Source organism: Oryx dammah, unplaced genomic scaffold, assembly GCF_014754425.2.
Source record: "Oryx dammah isolate SB20612 unplaced genomic scaffold, SCBI_Odam_1.1 HiC_scaffold_5, whole genome shotgun sequence".
Lineage (NCBI taxonomy): Eukaryota > Metazoa > Chordata > Mammalia > Artiodactyla > Bovidae > Oryx > Oryx dammah.
Genome location: NW_024070189.1, coordinates 15297568 through 15320023, shown reverse-complemented (window position 1 = coordinate 15320023; position 22456 = coordinate 15297568). Strand labels below are relative to the sequence as shown.

Here is a 22456-nt window from a genome sequence, read left to right as displayed (position 1 = left end):
TCAGTTCAGTCACTCAGTTGTGTCCGACTCTTTGCGACCCCATAGACTGCAGCACGCCAGGCCTCCCTGTCCATCACCAACTCCTGGAGTTTACTCAAACTCATGTCCATTGAGTCGGCGATGCCATCCAGCCATCTCATCCTCTGCCCCTTCTCCTCCTGCCTTCAATCTTTCCCAGCATGAGGGTCTTTTCAAATGGGTTAGCTCTTCCATCAAGTGGCCAAAGTATTGGAGTTTCAGCTTCAATATCAGTCCTTCCAATGAATATTCAGGACCAATTTCCTTCAGGATGGACTGGTTGGATCTCCTTGCAGTCCAAGGGACTCTCAAGAGTCTTCTCCAACACCACAGTTCAAAAGCATCAATTCTTCGGCACTCAGCTTTCTTCACAGTCCAACTCTCACATCCATACGTGACCACTGGAAAAACCATAGCTTTGACTAGACAGACCTTTGTTGGCAAAGTAATGTCTCTGCTTTTCAATGTGCTATCTAGGTTGGTCATAACTTTCCTTCCAAGGAGCAAGCGTCTTTTAATTTCATGGCTGTAGTCACCACCATCTGCAGTGATTTTGGAGCCCCCCAAAATAAAGTCTCTCACTGTTTCCATTGTTTCCCCATCCATTTGTCATGAAGTGATGGGACCGGATGCCAGCTGTTGTCACTGTTTAGGAGTCTGAGTGGTGTAATAGCTTGCCCTGCACCCGGTGTCCCCTCAGGCCCACTCTCCTCTCGGTGTCTGGGGTCACCTCTCCGTGTTCTGCTGGCTCCTTCTCCTCAGCCTGCGACTCGGGGCAAGGCGCTCCCTTGCTTCCAACTCCCACCTTCCGTCCCCTTAAACCTTCCTGCCCTCTTCCCTACTTGCTGTTGTTTGCCGTCTGGACTTCAGCCAAGTCCCAGCTTCTCCTCTCCCTGATATGCAGTCTGACCTCCTTATCAGCCGTTCTGCTGAAACGCCTTTGGCCAACCTTGATTATGACTGCCACGTTGATAAATCACCTTGTGGCCAGGTGTCCTGCCTGGGACCATCCCAGAAGCGTGGGTGTGGAGGGTTTTGGTAAACTGGTGGAGTGAAGCTCCTAAAGGATCTGTTGTGTAGGGTCCCTGGGGGGACTTGGTCCCTGGAGCAGAGACCAGGGTGCAGGGTAGTTGATGGGGGGGGGGGGGGGCTCTGTTGTCTGCCCTAAAGCTCAGGCCCAGGACAGATGGCCAGAGGACACAGCTCAGGAAGGCCTTTTCATGAGACGTGGAACACAAACAGATGGCAAAGAAGGGGCTTCTCCACTCTGCAGACAGTGCTGTGGCTTCACCTCAGGGAGGAACTCAGAGCGTAGGCTCCTCTATTGCCTTGGCATCATGAAAGTCTGGAGCTCTGGCACTTCAGGAGATGGAGCCCATGGGTCCTGGGAACAGTTCAGGACAGGCAGCCACCACGGGAGCTGCCATCCTCAAGTGCCGTGGACATCAAGATGGGGTGTGTGTGGAAGAGACACAAGAACTCTTGGTGGGCTTGTGCTCGACACAGCTAGGCACTCCCAGAAACGCTGAGAAGCACGGACTTTTTTCAAGGGAGTGGAGATGCTGCTCTGCACATAGCTGGCAGTGAGCTAGTGACATATGTGAAATAGGAAATATGAGCTGCTACTATTAATGTGATCTCATTTGTACCTTAGACTGACGAGGGTGGGGACAGTTTGGCCCACAAATGAGTGTTTCTCAGGCTCTTTTGCTTACTTGCCACTTTGCAGGATTTGACTCTGTGGATCACTCTGTGTCACGCCTCTCCCCCTCCCCCACCAGCTCCCTTCTTCCTAATATCATATGCAACTTATCTCTTTTTTCTCCCCGTATCCCTGGGTATTCTGGGTCAGCTTCTGCCTCAGGAATTTCGCCTAATGTGTGGTCTGTCCCGGGGCTTGCGCTTCTTTTCACTCGTGCACACCCTCTGTGGAAGATTTCATCTGCATGCACGGCTCCAGCTGTCACCTTTTTGTTGATGAGTTCCAGGTTTAATTTTCTCGTTGAGAACACTTTCCTGAGTCTCAGGAATGGATCGTTCATTGCCTACCGAGAAGACCCACCTGGGGTTCCTCAGCATCTCAGACTCAGTGGGAGCAAAATGGAAGCCACCCTTCCCTCTTCCAAATACGTGCCCTTCCTCCCGGGCTCTGTCATCTACCTGCAGGGCAGACCCATGGGAAGCATCTTGACTGCGGCTTCCTCCCCGCCCTCTGCTTTTTATTTATGCAGAGTCACCAAACTCTAACAGCTAAGCTGAATCTGAGCCATTGCCACGCTTCCACTGCTCACACTGTCTTTGCTTTGAACCCGCTCCTCTCTTGGTCCAGAGTGGCTCTGACCTGTCTTTCTTTCTGTGCAGCTGACTTATCTGGTCCAGCACTATCCAGATCATGTGTAGAGTCCTCTGCGAAGACCCCTGAACACAGCTCTTTACCCCACTGGGTTGAGTGTCCCTCAGCTGAGTTCACACAACATGCCATACCCTGACTCATCCCATTCCATTGTTCATTTTTTTACTCCTTTTCTGTCATCTACCGTGAGCTTCCTGTGAGCAGGGAAAGGGCTTTCATCCCCATGTTACCAGAGCCCAGACGCACGCTGGTCCTTATCCACCCACCAGTGCACCCACCCCTTTGCTGCTGTTTAGTCCCTCAGTCGTGTCTGACTCTGCGACCCCATGGATGCAGCATGCCAGGCCTCCCTGTCCATCACCAACTCCTGGAGTTTACCCAAACTCATGTCCATTGAGTTGGTGATGCCATCTAACCATCTCAACCTCTGTCGTCCCCTTCTCCTCCTGCCTTCAATCTTTCCCAGCATCAGGGTCTCTTCCAAGGAATCAGCTCTTCGCATCAGGTGTCCAAAGTACTGGAGCTTCAGCTTCAGCATCAGTCCTTCCAATGGACATTCAGAACTGATTTCCTTTAGGATGGACTGGTTGGATCTCCTTGCAGTCCAAGGGACTCCCAAGAGTCTTCTCCAACACCACAGCTCAAAAGCATCAATTCTTCAGTGCTCAGGCGTCTTTATGGTTCCACTCTCACATCCATACATGACTACTGGAAAAGCCATAACTTTAACTGTCCTGATTTTTGTCAACAAAATGATGTCTCCACTTTTCAGTATGCTATCGAGGTTTGTCATAGCTTTGCTTCCAAGGAGCAAGCATGTTTTTATTTCATGGCTGTCTTCAGTGATTTTGGAGCCTAGGGAAATAAAATCTGTCACTGTTTCCCTTGTTTCCTCATCTATTTGCCATGAAATGATGGAACTGGATGCCGTGATCTTAGTTTTTTGAATGTTGAGTTTTAAACCAGCTTTTTCACTCTCCTGCAAACATTTATTAATCAGCTACTCTGGGCCAGACACAAAGATCCCATGCAGCCCCAGCCCTTAGGACTTTTTAGCCTTGTGGTGGAGGGAAGGGCTGGGGGATACAGACATAGCAAGTAAACCCAGTGTTGAGAGTATTCTACATGGTATAATAGAAGTCTGTATGGGCATTAGGGTAACCAAAAGAGAGTGGTTATTCTTGCCTGGAGGGTGCTTAGGGAAAGGTTGACAAAAATGAGCTAGGCTAAATCTTGAGAGAGATGCTTTCGAGTCTTCAGGATAGGGGAGTGCACTTCAGGCAGAGGCAACACACAAAGGGCTCTTGCTGTTGAGTGTAGTCACGTGTGGATGGAGCATGAGGAGTTTGAGGTGGGGAGTAGGGAGAGAGACAGCTGGTGAGCGTGCGGATCATGGGTGTCTTTTACCAAGCTGAAGAGTAAGGACTTTACATAAAGGAATGAGGAGCCTAACAGGAGTATTTCAAGCACAAGTAGATTTGCAGTTCAGTGTTCAATGAGATCAGCACATCGTGACATCTCTCTCGTAACACACTGAGTGGCAAAACACAGTTTGACCACAGAAGGAGTGGTGGGGCTGCTTTAAAGCAGACAAACCTTTAGAATCCTTCAAGGCTCACCCTGGGACCAGCCCTGGCTTCCACAAGGCTTGCAGTTTGCAGAGGGGCAGCTCAGAAGGTGATGAGCCGCCAGGGTTCTGAGCTGCTGTCAAGACTTCCTAGACTGATCGCAGCTGCACTTGGCCCTATCTGTCTGTATGCAGCTCTAAGTGTTCGGCTGAATGAGCCACATTGCCAGCAGCTCTTTCCAACCTCAGATGCATGAAGATCCTGGTTGGTGGCTGTGCCTGTTTTCAGAGTCTGATCTTGTCTGATGCTCTTTCACTCTCTGGATCTCTCTAGATCTGACCACAGAGGATCAGTGTGACTCTCATTGTAGACTCTTACTCCCATTTGACCACAGAGGATTCTGGCTGACTCTAACCATGGTCCTTTTCATACTGTTCGTGGGGTTCTCAAGGCAAGAATACGAAAGTGGTTGGCCATTCCTTTCTCCAGTGGACCGTGTTTTGTCAGAACTCTCCACCATGACCCGTCCGTCTTGGATGGCCCTGCATGGCATGGCTCGTAGTTTCATTGAGTTAGACAAGGCTGTAGCCCATGTGGGCTTCCCCGGTGGCTCAGAGGTTAAAGTGTCTGCCTGCAGTGTGGGAGACCCGGGTTCGATCCCTGGGTCGGGAACATCCCCTGGAGAAGAAAATGGCAACCCACTCCAGTATTCTTGCCTGGAGAATCCCGTGGATGGAGGAGCTTGGTGGGCTACAGTTCACGGGGTTGCAGAGTCAGACATGTGGTCTATTTGATTAGTTTTCTGTGATTGTGGTTTTCAGTCTGTCTGCCCTCTGATGGAGAAGGATAAGAGGCTTATGGAAGCTTCCTGATGGGAGAGACTGACTGAGGAGGAAACTAGGTCTTGTTCTGATGGGTGGGGCCATGTTCAGTAAATCTTTAATCCAATTTTCTGTTGATGGGCGAGACTGTGTTCCCTCCCTGTTTTTTGACCTGAGGCCAAACTATGGTGGAGGTAAGGAAGATAATGGTGACCTCCTTCAAAAGGTCCCGTGCAGTTGCTGCTACACTCACTGCCCCTGACCCTGCAGCAGGCCACAGTGGAAACGCCAATACTTTGGAGCTGAAAATCCAACACTTTGGCCACCTGATGAGAAGAATTGACTCCTTGGAAAAGACCCTAATGCTGAGAAAGATTGAAGGCTGGAGGAGAAGGGGACGACAGAGGATGAGATGGTTGGATAAGTATCACCAACTCGATGGACATGAGTTTGAGTAAACTCCGGGAGTTGGTGATGGGCAGAGAGGCCTGGCGTGCTGTGGTCCACGGGGTCACAAAGAGTCAGACCCGGCTGAGCGACTGAACTGAACTGTGGTCCCTCACCTTCCACCTCTAGGGGGCGCTGCTTGGTACTGAACTCAAACAGCAGTTCCCATTAACTATAGGCCTACTGTGCACTAGGCTCAGTGCTAGAAGCTTTACATACATTACTTCTCAACCTCACAGCGACTTTGAAAGGTAGATACTTGGAACCCCAAACCGACTAGAGTAATAGGGACAGGGTCTCTGACTTGGAGGACTTGAAGTTCAGCCATGGTCAGGAGTAGTGGCTGCTCTCTCCAACAGGCTCCACCACACACTTGAAAAGTCTCTCCGAAAAGTTGCCACCTTTTCTGAGATCCAGACTCAGTTTGGTATAATAGCACATCACCCACTAATACTGGTGCCCTCAGGGTCCCTAGTCCCTCTGAATTTTCTTGCTGTCATTTGTCAAGACTGTATCTTTCCACTTTTCCAGATGTTTCACCATAGGCAGTTCTTACTTTTTCTATTGGATTCATGGGAGGGCTTTTTCTCCTCTCCTTAAGCAGATCACATCAGGCAAATCTAACTGAGCTATTTATTAGATATCTCTTTATCAGGGGCAGCAGGAAGGAAGTGGCATGTTTCTCTCTCATCCCAGCTCCTGGTGCTAAGGCCGCATATCTCACAGGGCGTCTGACCTGTCTCCTGAGGGATGGGTGTGCTGGGGGAAAGATGGAGGGTTAAGGACTCCCCTTGTGTTGTGAAACCAAGGGAACCCCTTGGATTCCCTCTAAGGGGTTCCAGGATACTTGGAGAGAAAGCACATAGATTTAGACTTCAGAGCATCATATAAACAAGTAGAACATAATACCCTAGTTTTTTTACAGCCCCAGCCTCTAATTAGGTTTAGCTGTTTGGATGTTTTAGGTGCAAAGTAAGGAAATACCCAGTTTAAACTGGTTTTCTTCTCTCTTTTTTCAAAATATTTCTTTATTTATTGCCGGGTCTTTGTTACGGCTCGCGGGATCATCAGTCTTAGTTGCGGCGTGTGGAATCCTTAGCTGTGGCACATGAACTCTTAGTTGCTTCCTGTGGGATCTAGTTTCCTGACCAGGGATCGAACCTGGGCCCCCTGCATTGGGAGCACAGAGTCTTTGCCACTGGACCACCAGGGAAGTCCCTGAACTGGTTTTCATTAGAGGGCTTTGGTTTTCTTGGCTATCAGTTAGTTGGAGGTAGGAAGCTGGCTCAGAGGCTCAGGGGTGCAGGGCCCTGGGCGGGTGTTTCTGAGATTCTCCTGGTCCTCCCCTCATGACTGCAGCCTGGCTGTAGCTGGTGCAAGCATCCGTCCTCATGTAACTGTGATCAAAGGTAGGAGGAAGAGGGTGGCCCAGGCAGGGGTGGGCCAGGCGGGGGTGACACGGGCAGGGCATGCCCCCTCCACCCGCCCCAGCCCCCAGCACCCTTCCCTCTGTCTGCAGTGCTGGCGGTGGTTCACTGCCCACCCCAGGTCAGCGGCTCTCTTCCCTAAGTGCGCCGATGTGTGCTTGACACCTGGGCTCTCTGGGCTGGCACGAGGAGACAGCACACCTGGTGGACCATCGCTCCGCCTTTCTCTGTCCCGTGTGGCACTCTGGCTTTGTTGTCTTCCACTCCCTTTCACCGTCAAGAGCACGGCTCCTCTTTTCACTGTGCCTCCTTTCCAAGGTAGCTACACCAGAGGCGAAGGGATTTTCTGGACTGATCCATCACTCCTGTATGGGATGCCTTTGGCTGTAAGGAACAGACACCCCAACTCAGACTGGCTTAAATAATAATTTAAAAGAAGTCAGACTTCCTTGGTGGTCCAGTGGTTAAGAGTATGCCTGCCAATGCAGGGGACACAGGTTCGGTTCCTGGTCTGGGAAGATTTCCACGTGCCACGGAGCAACTAAGCCTGTGCGCCACAACTGCTGAAGCTGGCACCCCCTAAAGCCTGTGTGCCACAGCAAGAGAAGCCACTGCAATGAGAAGCCTGTGCGTCGCAACTAGAGAGTGGCTTGTGGCAACTAGAAAAAGTCTGTGCACAATAGTAAGATGCCCCCCAAAATTAATTAATTTAAAAAATTAAAATAATAATATTCAAAAAAACAAAAGTCTGCAAGTAGCACAGCTTTGGAGCTGGCACGGTTGAGTGGCTTTGGCTCCGTTCACCTGCCCTTGTCCACGTGATGGCTTCACCCTCAGCCTGGCAGTGGAGTTCCTCATCTCTGTGAACAAGTGTCCAGAGGAAGTGAGAAAATTTCTCATGTCTGAAGTTTTCCTACACCTCACTGGGTGTTGGTCCAGATTGCCCCCCCAGGCTCATTCTTGACCCATGGATAGACAAAAGGAATGGAATGATCTCTGTGCCTCTCCAAAGACATCCATCTTGAAGACTCAGGCCCTTACTTGGAGTGGAGATGGTTTAGCCTCTCCTGAGGGAAGGGGCTGTGTTGGGGAGGACTGGACTCCTGGGCAAATCTTGGAGGAGGAAGGAGAGCATGCGTGTCAGGGAGGCAACCACAGCATTCACCACCAGCTCCCAGGACAAACCTCTTGGGAGCAGAGAGCCGCCAACAGGGACTTCATCTTGTTTCTGCAAATGAAGCTGAAAAGCCTGAAATAAAGGATGCAGCTTCTACTATTGAATAGATGGTTTTAACCACGTCTTTCCAGTAGTCATGTATGGATGTGAGAGTTGGACTATAAAGAAAGCTGAGCACCGAAGAACTGATGCTTTTGAATTGTGGTGTTGGAGAAGACTCTTGAGAGTCCCTTGGACTGCAAGGAGATCCAACCAGTCCATCCTAAAGGAGATCAATCCCAAGTGTTCATTGGAAGGACTGATGCTGAAGCTGAAACTCCAGTACTTTGGCCACCTGATGTGAAGAGCTGACTCATTCGGAAAGACCCTGATGTTGGGAAAGATTGAAGGCAGAAGGAGAAGGGGACGATAGAGGATGAGATGGCTGGATGGCATCACCAACTCAATGGACATGGGTTTGGGTGAACTCCGGGAGTTGGTGATGAACAGGGAGGCCTGGTGTGCTGCGGTTCATGGGGTCGCAAAGAGTTGGACACGACTGAGCGACTGAACTGAACTGAACCACTTCTTTGATAGATGCCTTCTGAGCCTAAATGTTCTCAATAGTTTCAGATCTGCTGTTTCCTCCCTTCTGAAGGCAGATTGTCAGGATGATATTTATCTGATAAATATCCCCTCTAGATGTACTACTTGCAGGTAGGAAAGCAGCCCCAGGCAGGTTTGGAGGCCATCCAAGGCTCTCCAGCTGGAAAGGAAGAGGCTTGGGAGTCAAGCCCACGTGTGTCTGAGTCCAAAACAGATGCTCTGTGCTCCACCCAGCAAAGCCCACGGTCTTAGAGGGAGGCCAGCGACGGTCTGGAGGGCGCCTCAGAGGCACCTCCCCAAGCCCTGTCGTGTGCTGGCATCCCCACCAGGGCATTTCTCTGCTGTATTTTTGCAGCCTGCCCTTGAGCCCCTCCACGGAACAGGCAGGCATTGGAGTCAACGAAAGGAGTTCCCAGTATCTCCCTTGGAGGGTGGAACCTCTCCTGCCAGTGAGTGCCCACCTCCACCCCAGACACAACTTTCAAGTAAGACAGAACATTTTATAGATTATAGAGACAGGACAAGGAGGAAAACGGCATGTGTGTTTGAAGACATCGTGGGAGAGACAGTCACAGCCTTGCTGGTGAAAGAGAAAATAGTGGTTCCAAGTGGGAGTGAAGATAAAATCACAATGCCGGGCTTTTCTGAAAGCACACCTGAGCACATTCTGTTCTCACATGGGACTTAGTGATGTGTCTCCCTGCTAATGGCTTTATCCGAGCGCCAACTCCCTCCTTGAAGCTCAGCTTGACTCTATGAAGCTGATAAAAGCCTAGAAAGCTTAACTGAACTCACTTTAGAACGCAGATTTGACTTTCATTCCTGTTATCATCTAAGTTCTAGTCTAACTTTTATCTGGATACCTTTTTTTGTTGACACATATCCACTCCTGTGAATGGTCTACAAGCTGGTTGTTTTTCTTGCTAATTCCCCTGATGTCAGTACAAAAGAAAGCATTGGTGAGTGCTCAACTTGAATATCCATCCAGAGGCACTAATTTAATAATAATATATGGCAATATGATGGAAGACTTAGGAAATTTTTTTTTTTTTTTTAAAAAAGAGGCAGACCCGTGTGAACTGGTATGGGACAGTCTCTTGTTAAGATGCAGCAAGATGACTGCAGTTTGCTACCTTTTATCTAAAAAAAAAACAACTTTGTTTTTGCACTGGAATCAGGAGGTCAGAGCTGGGGGTGAAGAAGGGCAAATACTGCACTTTCTGTAGAAAACTGTTAACAGCTGGCAAGCTTGCCTTTTCAGGGCTTGCCGAACAATGATGAAACTGACCCTGTGATCATCAGCCCGCTGTCCCCACCACCTTTCCCCACCCTGGTTGGCCCAGAAAAGCATATTGGTATTTTTCCTTTTCTCCCCCAAGCAAAATGAGAAGGGCTCCAAGAGAAACATTCTGAAAGATTGGCATGCCCCTGCAAAAGGGAGATGGGTAGCTCACTTGCCAGCTGGACAGGCACTCAGATTGTCAGCACCTGGGTCTGCCCTGTGCTACTACCCAGGAAGGTGAAGAGCCTCGGGAGAGATGGGAGATGTGTGAGTTTCCCATGGGACCAATGTGCATTAGGGAAGGTGACAGTGTTGATCTGGTCATAGTAGCGGCAGGAGCCTGAGGACATTGGTAGAAGTCAGCCTGCAGCTGGCTCTGCCTCACTGGGGAGACTGTGTTTCTGTTCTTCAGAAACCCTCTCTGAAGAACTTACCTGGGTGCCCCAAGTGAAAGTGAAGTCGCTCACTTGTGTCTGACTCTTTGCAACTCCATGTCAGGCTTCTCTGTCCATGGAATCTCCCAGGCCAGAATACTGGAGTGGGTTGCCATTTCCTTCTCCAGGGGATCTTCCCCACCCAGGGATCAAACCCAGGTCTCCTGCATTGCAGGCAGATGCTTTACCCTCTGAGCCACCAGGGAAGGCCTGGGAGCCAGCCACTCAGGGGGCATGGCTGAGTGCCAGTGTTGGCCAGGATGCTGCGACCATTCACAGGGAGAGGACCACAATGTAAGCAGCTAAGAGACATTTGCCTTTCTTCCCTGTTGCCCCTCTCAGTCCTCAGCCTTGAAAAAGGAGGGGGAGAGAGATATCATTGAGCTGATCATGTGCCCGTTCCAAGGGGTGGAGCGAAGGAGCAGATATGGAGGTCACTTCCAGCCAGCAGTGGAGGTGGGCTTGGAGCTGATATGAGATTGGAATTTTAAACTAGAGTAACTAAAGGTGAACAGAAGGCTATGGGGTCTGTTCATCTTCTGCCCACCCTGTAGAGAAGGGAGATTAGATAGAGTACAGCAATAAGTCAGCAATAAGTGAAAAATAAAACACTCCAGGTTAGCTTTCTGCAGCATCGTATATTTAAATATATATAGACTGTCTCTCAGTCATGTCCAACTCTTTGTGACCACATGGACTGTGGCCCACCAGGCTCCTCCGTTCATGGGGATTTTCCAGGCCAGAATACTGGAGTGGGTTGCCACTTCCTCCTCCAGACTATCTCTGGGCTTCTCAGCACGATAGTAAAGAATCAGACTGCTAATGCAGCAGATGCAGGAGATGTGGGTTTGATCCCTGGGACAGGATGATCCCCTAGAGAAAGAAACGGCAGCCCACTCCAGTATTCTCACCTGGAGAATCCCATGGACAGAGGAACCTGGTGGGCTAACACTCTACGGGGTCACAAAGAGTCAGACACAACTGAGCGTGTCCCCACAGAGTGTCTCTAGAGGGACACACAAGAAATGGTGAGCAGAGACTGACATCGGGGGCAAGTGGACAGAAAAGTTGGCCTGTTTCGCCTCTTTAAGGGATCAGGTCCACACTGAGGTGCAAAAGCCAGATTCCTTTCTGCCCCGGCAGGGACAGGGTGCAGGGCTGGTGGGGGCTACTCTGCACCTAGCTTGTTCCTGAGAAGCAGAAGAGGTGAGTTTGAGCCTGCATGCTCACACACAAGCCATGTGCTGGAAGCCGGGGACAGAGAGTGTCTGCAGGGCACAAGCCCTCCATCTGCGCGTCCTGCACCTGGAGGAGTCTCTCACCCACACCCTGGATCATGAGGACATTCAAGAAGGCTTGGAACCTGACCTCGGTCTTCTCCTTAAATGGATCTCCTGCAAATGCTTGTCCAGAAAACCTCACGACGTGCAAGGATGAGTCATCGAAAAGGAGCCATCACGAGATCTGTGTACAGATGATGCAAGAAGAAAAGTCTGGAAGCAGGAAGAGAAGAAATGTCCACAGAACATTACAAAGAGTACATATGAGGATTTCCCTTGTGGTATTGTTGGTAAAAATGACAACTACTACCCTAAATCCTGGGGACAACCTGAACACTCATGAGTGGTTTTTTAGTTGCTAAGTCATCTCTGACTCTTTGCAACCCCATGGACTGTATGTAGCCAAGCTCCTCTGCCCATGGGATTCTCTAGGCAAGAATACTGGAGTGGGTTGCATTTCCTTCTCTAGGGGATCTTCCCAACCCAGGGATCGAATCTGCGTCTACTGCATTGCAGGTGGATTCTTTACTACTGAGCCACCGGAAGACCCTGAAAATGACCCAGACACTCATAAATAAGGAAGTAATTACACAAATCATGATAATCTATATAACTGACTTGAAAGCCTTAAAAATAGCAAGTTATATATGTATTCCTAAAAAAAGATCTTTAAGATATATAATTTTAAGTGATTTAAATAGGCAATATGAGGACATATGGCAAAATTCTAATAATACAGAATGGTGTTAGTATACAATAAAAGGAAAGTGGCTTCTTCACCCTGTAAGTCCCAGCTGCTAAGATCCTCTTACCAAGAACACAGCCACTGTTCCCAGAAACTTGTACCTGGATATGTTGATGAACTTTTTCAAAAACTAAGGTCAGAACAGCATGTGATTCTATTTGCATAAAATTTTAAAGTATATATATATGCGTATGTATGTATATAAAACATATCATATATGTAATGCATAATATGTATCTGTATACATACACACTGGAGAAGGAAATGGCAACCCTCCAGTATGCTCGCCTGGAGAATCCCATGGACAGAGGAGCCTGGTGGGCTATAGTCCACGGGGTCACAAAGAGTCAGACACGACGAAGTGACTAACACACACACACACATACATACGCACAATACAGTATAAAAGCAATGTGTATTTTTTTTTTTTGAAAAGCAGCTCAGGACCCTATTATTCACTCGATCAATGAATTTCTACAGTCATCTTTAGGGACATGACCAGCAGTCAGATGAGGGTAGGGTAACTTGGTCAAGTTGGTAGTATTTTACTTTGAAAATGTTTTCAATTATAAGACACATTCTGCCTGTAAGAGTTTCAAACAATATAAAATTATCTGAAGTCACAGTGATCACTCTTCAGGTGGGTGGCCGTTTGAGGATGCTGGCCAAGAACCGGCAAGGACTGGCGGCACTCAAGGCCCCGGGCGGAAGTGTGCCGTGGTAAAGCTGCGGGAGAGGGTGTCTAAGCTGGCCCGGCGACACGGGCCTCCTGGAGTGCAGTTCCGTCTCATGCTGCAGGGGGCTGACCTCTATGAACAGGCTAGAGTGGGGATGATGGACATGACTTCGGACTTAGGACCTCCAGGGCACTGCGGTTCTGCCTTGCTCTCTCCTGGATCTGACGCTGTGCCTACAGCCACGCTGTGAGTCCCCCTCAGGCCGTTCCACGTACAAGTCGGGAGTGGGGGGCGGGGGGGGGGCGGGCACAGACCTGGTGGTCCAGTCCGCAGCCGTGGAGTGAGCGGTCTGGGGGGCGCGTCTGGCAGCCATGCTTCAGAGAGCTGCAGATTCAGCCAGCACCTCGAGTGCAGCCTCGTGAAGGCCCGGGCAGCCAACTGTCCGTGGACTCCACACCCTCACACGCTGCGTGGGAATGATAAATGTCTGTGGTCACAGACAGATACATCTGGGGGCAATTTGCTGTGCTGCGATCTCCTTTGCCCCCGTTCCCGCCCCCACCCCGTGGTGCTATGCTGTACTAAGTCACCTCAGTCGTGTCCGACTCTTTGTGACCCCATGGACTGCACCCTGCCAGGCTCCTCTGTCCGTGGAATTCTCCAGGCGAGCATACTGGAGTGGGTTGCCATTTCCTTCTCCAGCTTATGAAACCAAAGTTTTGCACCCTTTCTACAGCTCTCAAAGGCATCAGTTTCAGCAGCATGCTTGAATGTCACTCAAACTTCCATGGTGTTATCCGAAACCATGAGCCACTTACTCTGCCTTCCAAGGTTGTCAGGAGCGAGTCTCCTTTGCATGAAAATAAAGATGTAGGGTATGCGCTTGTGCTCTATGTGTGTGTTTATATATTTGCATATGAATGAGATGGACCTTTATATCCCAACGTGAGCGATTTCCCAATGAAAAACACTTATTTTAAAAGTTACAAAATAATACCTAAACCTTAATATCTGAATCTAAATCCACGTGTGCATGGATCCACATACTGTTTGTGGTGTAACTGTCCAGAAAGAAGGCTGGAAAGCCGTACAGGAAGCTGTGGGTGGTGTGGCCTCTGAGTGGGAGAGTTGGGGGAACCGTGTTGGTTTTCAGCTTTGCTCTGTAGACTTCTGTATTGTTGGAAACTGGTACCGTAAGGATGCATTCGAGTAAGAAGGAAAAAAAAAAGAGGGACTTCCCTGGTGGCCCAGGGCTAAGACTCCATGCTCCCAATGCAGGGGGCCTGGCTGTGTTCCATTCCTGGTCAGGGAACTAAATCCCATATGCCACAACTAAGAGACCTGGCATGACCAAATAAATATGTTTTTTAAAAAAGACCAAAAATGATAACGATGTGTTCAACTCTTGATGCTCTGCTGGGAAATGAGAGAATCAGAGGGTGGTGACCCAGACATGAAATGACATATCCCAGTGACTAAGCAGAGCTTCACTGGGACCTGCCCGACAGAGGGACATGAGACAGAGGGAACAGAGCTTAGCGGGCCCAGGCCCCTCACTTCTGCAGGTTTGGGGGCCACCAGAGAGCTGAGAGCAGACTGAGCTTGAAAGTTCATCTCAAAATGTCATGACCTGTCAGTAGCTCCAGGGCGGCGGCAAGGGGCCTTTTAAAGGTCGCTGGGGAGTAATTTCTCGACACTTCTCAGAAGATGCAATTATAGGGCTTCCCCTTTGGCTTCCGAGTTACTAAAACACAGAAGTGTCTGTGGAGAAGACGGACCGTCCCCCTGTGACTGGCCATGTCTGGGTGCTCCGGCCGGAGGTGGCCCCGTGACTCTGGGACATGGGCCAGACAGGGACACACGTAGGGACATGCGGTCTCCTTATGATGGAAACAGCGGGTGATCAGAAACCGCAGGGATCTTCTGAGAACGAAGCTGTCACCCCAAAGGAAGGCACATGGGAATCTCAGCTCAGAGACCCAGCCTTCGAGGTCCTCCTTTTGCTCATGGGGAGCATGGTAACGGGGTTCCTGAGACCTTCAGGTGCCCAGCACGCTGAGAATGGGTGGGGCTCACGAGTCAGTCATCTGAACCCCCACCCTCCCACCAGATTTCGGGGAAAAGGTGTTTTCCCCAGCACGAAAGTTAGAAATCACTGATGCAGAAGATGCCCATGAAGGAGGCCAGAGGGGCACCTAACTACAGGACTGGACCTGTCCATTTGCGATAGGAGTGACAGGGCCACCGTGAGTGATATCTCTGTTCTCAGCTGACCTGACTCGCCTGGAGCCCTTGTTAGGGCTTCAAAGCTCCGGGAGTCACCTGCCTGTTGTCTCAGGGTCAGGAAAGTGTCCTTGAACTCCCAGCCAGTGAGACGGGTGATGGAAGGGAAGAGAGATGAGGGGCTTGTCTCCCTCAGTGGATGAAGGATGGGCATCCAGACCCTGCCTTCTAGGAAGAAGGGCTTACAGCAAGGCCACGAAAACCCTGGACCCCTAATCTGCAGCTTCCCCAGGGCCTGCTGTGGCCTTGTTCTCCCGCATTGCCTCTGCTTACCGGGGCAAAGGGCCTCAGCTGTTACTGGTAGTGCCAGCCACGCCCCTCTCTAATGCCCAATGAAGGGTGACTGGGAGCCCCACCTCCAACATCCAGGATACCACAAGGGAGACTCAGCAGGAGGAAGGCTCCCAACCCAAGAAGGGGGCCCCTGGCATTGCTGTGTGTTGGTCTGGAGTCTGTGGAGCATGAATACTCTGAGCACACACAGAGCGATTTACCTGAGGACCCACTATGGAGAGATGGAGATTAGGGCTGGCAAACCATCTGATGGCCCTGGGGGGATGTAAAGCCTGGGTTTGTACGTGATGAGTTTTCAACCTGTCTGCACAGGAGATGTACCCGGCAGCTTTAAAAACATATGCCTGAAAAAAAAAAAAAAAAAAAAAACATATGCCTGAATTCCAGCCCCTAGACCTGCTGAATCAGAACCCTTGGGGTTCCTGCTCCCACCAAAGACATTCCTTCCTTTGTCCTTTTCCTTGTGGAAGGCTAGAGGGTTTAGAGTTGGGTTTTTCTCTTCCCCCAGGTCAGGTAGGCTCTGATAAAACCCCAGCCTGTTAGGCCATAGTTAGATAGTTAACTCTTGAGAACAGACCTTGTTAAGACGCTCTGGCGTCTTTCTGGGGAAGCTTACCTCTCCTTTGAGGGGCTATTTTACTGAAAAGTTACTCTCCTGTGACATGAAACTGGGTCTCCATTATGCTGGCTAAGAAGTGCCCTTGCTTCCCTTTGGAAATATTCCCATGTACACATGGGAACTATTTTCCCCTAAAAAAGCACAAAGATTGTGCTTACTTCAGCAACGCAAATATACTAAAATTGGAACAAGACAGGGAAGATTAGCATGGCCCCTGCTCAAGGATGACAGGCAAATTCGTGAAGCATTAGGTAGTTCTTTTAAGCTTGTTTTGTAACCCACTTTTCCTTTATGTTTTGCTTCAGAGAAGCCAAACCAAATAAAATATAATATCAAGGTCATTTTTTTAAAAAAAAAGCTGAGAGATTTGTTGAGAGGAGGATGTGGCAGACTTGCAGGTTGAGGATTCCTGTATGGAGTTTTCCCCTGCCCTCCTCACGGGAACAACGCTCAGGCCGTCGTGTTCTGAGTTTCCAGAGCCTTGCCTCGAGTGGAGAAGTGGCCAGTGTCCAACCGTTTTCTGCTTTAGAATGCAGACATGAATTTTGAAATATAAGGAGGCACTGGAGAGCGAGGGGGCGGGACTGGGCTTTGAGGCAGGAAGTGGGCGTGGCCTGGCTCCCTGGCGCTGTGTACTCGGTAGTAGGGACCCCTGTTGCCTCTCTCCATCAGCATCTCGAGCTGTGATACACCCGGGCTAAATCGGGTGAAGGAGGCTGTGGACACCTGGGGGTGAGGACCTGGGGGCCCGGCTCCTGGCTTTTAAACTTTTTCTTTTGTATTGGGGTTTAGCCGATTAACAGTGCGGTGATCGGTTCATGAGAGCAACAAAGGAACTCAGCCCATCCACGTACACGTATCCATGGACTCTTGAGAGTCCCTTGGGTGGCAAGGAGATCCAACCAGTCCATCTTCAAGGAAATCAGTCCTGAATATTCATGGGAAGGACCGATGCTGAAACTCCAATACTTTGGTGCAAAGAACTGACTCATTGGAAAAACCCTGATACTGGGAAGGATTGAAGGCGGGAAGAGAAGGGGAGGACAGAGGATGAGATGGTTGGATGGCATCACCGACTCGATGGACATGAGTTTGAGTGAACCCCAGGAGTTGGTGATGGACAGGGAGGCCCAGTGTGCTGCAGTCCATGGGGTCGCAAAGAGTCGGACAGGACTGAGCGACTGAACTGAACTGAACTGAATTCTCGCCCAAACTCCCCTCCCATCCAGGCTGCCACATAACATTGGGCAGAGTCCCCTGGGCTGTACGGTAGGCCCTTGTTGCTTGCCCATCTTAAATACAGCGCTGTGTAGATTTGAGGGACCCTTGCGCTATAGGGTGATGGAGTGATTCCCGCCACATGCAGCTTTGTCAGTAGATCACTGAGGAAGGGCGTTCCACCCAGTGGCTTTAAAGGAGGGGGTAGGATTGAGTTTGGTGCCTGGATAGAGAAGAATGGTGCCTGAGCAGGTCCAGCAAAGCTGGAGGTGTGATGGGGAGGCCAGCAGAGGAGCACCCCACAGCAGGTTAAAGAGGGACGTGGGGACCTGAAGCCTCTGCGGTTTGCTGTGGGGTGTGGATTCGGAGTCCTCCGCCGCTGCTCCAGGACACCTTGAGTGAAGCCGCACCTGGTTCCTGATGCTTCTGGGAGGCTGCCTTCTCCTCCCCCTCCTTCCTCTTAGATATGTTATTTATTTCTTTTGGCCCTGCTGGGTTTTCATTGCTGCGTGGGCTGTTGTCTAGTCTCGCAAAGCGGGGGCTGCTCTGTCCTTGCGGTGCGTGGGCTTAACCTCGTGGTGGCTTCTCTTGCTGCAGCCCGCGGGCCCTAGGTCCTCCTGGGCATCAGTGGCTGTGGTTCCCGGACTCTCGAAAGCACAGGCTCAATAGTTGTGGCTCACGGGCTTAGTTGCCCTGGAGCTTGTGGGATTCTTCCCTGACCATGGATCGAACCCGTGTCTCCTACGTTGGCAGGCAGATTCTTTACCACTGAGCCACCAAGGAAGCCCTTAGAAGTGTTTTAAGGTAACTCTGGGTCACTGTTCCCGAAGGTCGTACAAAGAGACACTTCCTCTTGTTCCTGGCCTCAAGCTCCTCTCTGAATGCAGCCACAATTCCCTGGTTCCCTGGTTGTTCCTGGCAGAGATGGTTGTGTACTATTTTCTCTGAAACAGTGGTTTATCTTCTGGCAGTTCTGCCCTTGTTGTGGTCACAGAACCATTTATCCAGAATGTATGGAGCTCCAAGGCATCTTTATAATGCTACTTTGTATTCTATTTTTCGAGTGGACTGTGATACATTTAACCGGTTTCCTGGGTTTGGGGTTTGGGGTTGGTTCATTTTAGCAGGACTGCTACAATGACTCTCTTTGTCCTTGGAGCATATTCTTTCAGAGAACTCGGGGCACTCAGAGCGATCCAGAGCCCACAGTTGCAGAGACAGCCACACAGGACTCAGAGGCGTGAAGTCAGAGGACCAAGAGAGATTAAGTGCCAAGGAATGTTAATATTGGAGAACCTTGGGGTTTCTCCCCACTGGGAATTGGAGATTTAAGAGATCCTGAAGAGATCTCTGGGAATTCCCTGGTGCTGCTAGTGGTAAATAACGCACTCGCCAGTGCAGAAGACATGAGATGTGAGCTCGATCCCTGGGTCAGGAAGATTCCCTGGAGGACAGCACAGCAACCCCCTCCAGTATTCTTATCTGGAGAATCTCATGGACGGAGGAGCTTGGCGGGCTACAGTCCCTAGGGTCACAGAGTCACATGACCAAGCGACAGCACACACGCCTACAAAGATCTCGAGGGCTGATCATTCAGTTTCTCTCTTCTCTGCCTCCCAGGAATCCCTTGACTACCCTGCTCCATAATGTGCCTGCAGTGGAGTCTTGAGAAGGAAAGCTCACCTTTACAGTCCCTGCACCACTTATTCATAGGCCCTCCAGAAAATCTGATTCCATTGAATCTATCTTATTATTATTGGGGAACAAAACTATAGCATTTGCTTCACTGTTGCTGTTTGTCTTCCCCTGAATCTTCCAGTGGAGAGCTGCAGTCCTGGCAGACACCTGTCATTTATTTCTGGGGATCAGCAGAGGGTGTTTCACAGGCACTTAGTAATAATAAGCCCTTTCAGCCGCTGCTTGATGTCCCTGGTACTTTGCACCTTCTTCCTGATGCTGGCTCCATCTCTTTGGGGTCCTGCTGCTGTTTGCCTGGGCTGAGCAGGTTTCCATACTTTGGACATCGCTTCTGACAGCTCTGTGCTGTGAGCCTTGCTCGTGTCCTGTAAGTCCCTGCCATGTCACTCTCCTACACAGGCAAGTGCAGGAATTGTTCAAGTTTGGGTGCGGCTTCATCTTCCACAACTGGCTCCACGTTCAAGGATTATGAAACCTGGTACCTCACCCCTTCATCACCTAAAAAACCAAATGGAAATTCCCCTGGGAGGAAGAAGTAGGGGTGGCTGTTGTGTAGACACCTGCCGAGTCTCTTAATAGTTGAACATTAAGGTGAGCAAGTCAGCTGGCGCCACCTTAATGGACTTAATGGATGATGCAACTCAATGGACTGGAAGGGCCTCATTCTGACACAGTAATGCACCTAGCTATTGTTACTCATCCTTGATAAGTCCATCCATTGTGCAGGAAAAAAAAAAAAAAATAGGAAGAAAGGTTTACCTCAAAGAAAGGAGAAAGAGAATTATGCAATCTTTCCTTCTCACCTAGTGGAGTTCTGTGGCAAACTAGCAGAAACACCAGGACTGGCTTCGGTTATGCTGGAATTTTCCAGTGTGCCGTAAGGACCAGCAGAAACTCTGATTGGTCGGAGCCCATGCCATCTAAGATGTTAAGTATTTTAAATAGGTCTGGGTGTGTATTCTGAAAATCCGATTCAATATTACACAATAATTTTATATATGGAAAACGAAAAAGGATTTCTTTTGTGAGTCAAACTATGCGAACTGACTTTTGGCAAAAATCCTTTTGTGGGCCACATGGGAAAATGCAAAAGATGGAATGGAGGGAAGGGACCAGTGGGGACCAAACCAGAATGTGGGGCAGTGGTCGTGTGACTTTTTCACTTGTCTGAGGGGCATGTGGATGAGGAAAAGTTTGAGAAGCACTCAACCACATAGAATAGAGGTGATGGAGCTGATTCGGGTTAGGTGCCAGTTGGGGTAATGTGTGAAGAAAATCTATGATGACCTTCCCTGTGTATGTTGGCTGTGAGCACGCATCGTCAGGCATCAAGCCTGAAGGCACTCAGGCCTGTGGTCATTGGAAGTGCCCAGGGCTGCCTGTGTCCCTGTGGGGCCTGAGCATTCTTCCTGGACACCTCTGTTTGTTCTCGTCATTCTGTGCCTTTGGGCCTCCGTGCTGGGAAAGCACTTCCTGAAGCAGAGGTCCACGGGGAACCAGTGTGTAGAGGTTGAGAGCAGGACTTCAGGGTCAAGATGACCTACTTGCAAACCCCTCAGCAGCTGCCCAGACCAGGTGGATTCAGGCAAGTGACTTCATGTCTCCAGCTCCAAGTTTCCTCTTTGCTGGACGGTGTTAGATGGGGTGGTGTTAGAACCACCCTCAGAGGGGAGATGAGGATCACCCGAGATGTTATCTTGCAGTATTTTCCACGGTGCCTGGCCCAGATAAATGTTCTCGTGGCGAGTGGTAGCTGCTTCTGCTAATACACAGGGAGAGATGCCTGGCCCAGATAAGTGTTCTCGTGGTGAGTGGTAGCTGCTTCTGCTAATACACAGGGAGAGATACTACAAGTCTGACTTCATGCCAGAAAGAGGAGGCAGAAATGTCAGGAAGGCGCAGGAAAAGGTGATGACCTTTTGGAACCGGGAAAAGGTGATGGCCAGGAATAAAGACCATAAAAAAACTGTAAGACTTCTGAATTTTGAAGTTTTCCCAGTTCCTCAGTTCTAACAAAGAATAGAATCTGTTTCCTGGTTTTCAAGCACATCAGAGGTAGCTAGAAAGACAAGTCTGCCCTCTGTTCTAGGCCAGGCCAAATTTGGGAGCAGAGAAACTTCCAGGAAAAAGACAGAAAAATGAAAAAGCTGGTATCCTGGGGCCTGCAGGAATGCAGAAAAAGTAGCTGATAACCAAACAAGACTCAAAATATGGCTCTAGGGGCTTGGCCGGCCTGTGGTGCTTCCTAATACAGTGGCTCCTGGAAGCCAGTTTACCCAGGAACACTCCCTGCCTGTGCTGGGTCCGAGTTTGTGGCTTACTTGAAATAAACATTTACTTAGTGAACATATCAGTGAACAGGCAAGCTAGCTTTGCGAGCAGTCTCTGTTATTTAACTGCTCTCCAGCCCACCAGAGGCATCTTGTATGCACTATCTGATCAACACAGACAGCAGCAGAGAACAGCTGAGCCGATGAAGAGGGTACACAGCTGTGGTTTCTGCCAAGGCAACATCCCTTCTTCCAGCAAAGATTCTGTCTATTCCTTTTGGGGAGCCACCCCTCTCCCTACTCTTGATTTGGGTTTCATCCTTTAAGACTCAGTTCTAGCAGGAGGTGACCTCTGCTAAATTCTTCATCCTGGCGGGGGATGGTCACGTGACACCACTAACCAAGCAGAACCAAATCATTATGTTTAAGGAGGGACAAATGATCCAATCCAAGACAAAGAGATGCAACTCCTGGTACTTGGTGTATTGGGACACAGAGTCTCTTTTCCTAGAAGACTTTAAGTCTGTATGCCTGCAACTGTTGGCATTTTGCCTTCCCTCCGGGAGAGCCCAAGTGAAGATGGAGCTGGTCAGAATAAAGTGGGCCCTTTGCTGTCCTGAAACTACTACGTGTGTGCATGCTCAGTTGCTCAGTTGTGTCTGACTCCTTGGGACTCTGTGAACTGTAGCCTGCCAGGCTCCTCTGTTCATGGGATTTTCCAGGGGGTTGCCTTTCCTTTAACTGATAATTCAGTTACTTTGCTGGTTCTAGGAATGTGCTTTGGGGTTTAGTCAGTTTTGTGCATTTCATCCGAGGTTCCATGTCTTTGTTTCTGGAAAGAGAAAAAAACGTATCTCCTAATTGAACCTGAGAGGCAAAATACAAACTGTCTTTAGTTTTACGTGGTTTGACAAACGTGCTTTTATAACCTGTGGGTCAGATGAGTTGTGGTCCTTCCTGGTCCCTGCACGGACTCTCTGTCCTCCCTTCTGCAGTGTCTGGAGTGTCCCCCACTGCTTGTGGCTCCGGGAAGGTCCCCAGTGAGCTTCAGTGCCCTCATCTGTAAAACGAGCAGCTTGGACTAGATCAGCGGTTCCAAGTTAGAGGAAAAAGCAGGGGGATGCTTTGTTCAAAGCTTGTACAGAACCCTACCAGCTGGGGCTGCTAGGGCTGGGGTGGGAGTGGGGTGCTGGGGCTCCTCCTTTCCTGGCCTCCAGGGTGGCTCCCCAGGTGCCTCCCCCAGCCCCTAGGACTCTGAAA

The 22456-nt window shown here is 49.8% G+C and overlaps 2 non-coding genes across 2 annotated transcripts; one reads left to right on the top strand and one right to left on the bottom strand.

Annotated features, from left to right (window-relative positions):
• Positions 1-6347: 6347 nt before the first annotated feature.
• On the bottom strand, positions 6348-6420 carry TRNAG-CCC. Its single transcript has one exon. It is a non-coding gene; the product is annotated as a tRNA-Gly (tRNA).
• A 9738-nt stretch (positions 6421-16158) lies between these two features.
• On the top strand, positions 16159-16269 carry LOC120864986. Its single transcript, XR_005721312.1, has one exon. It is a non-coding gene; the product is annotated as a U6 spliceosomal RNA (small nuclear RNA).
• The last annotated feature ends 6187 nt before the right edge of the window (positions 16270-22456 follow it).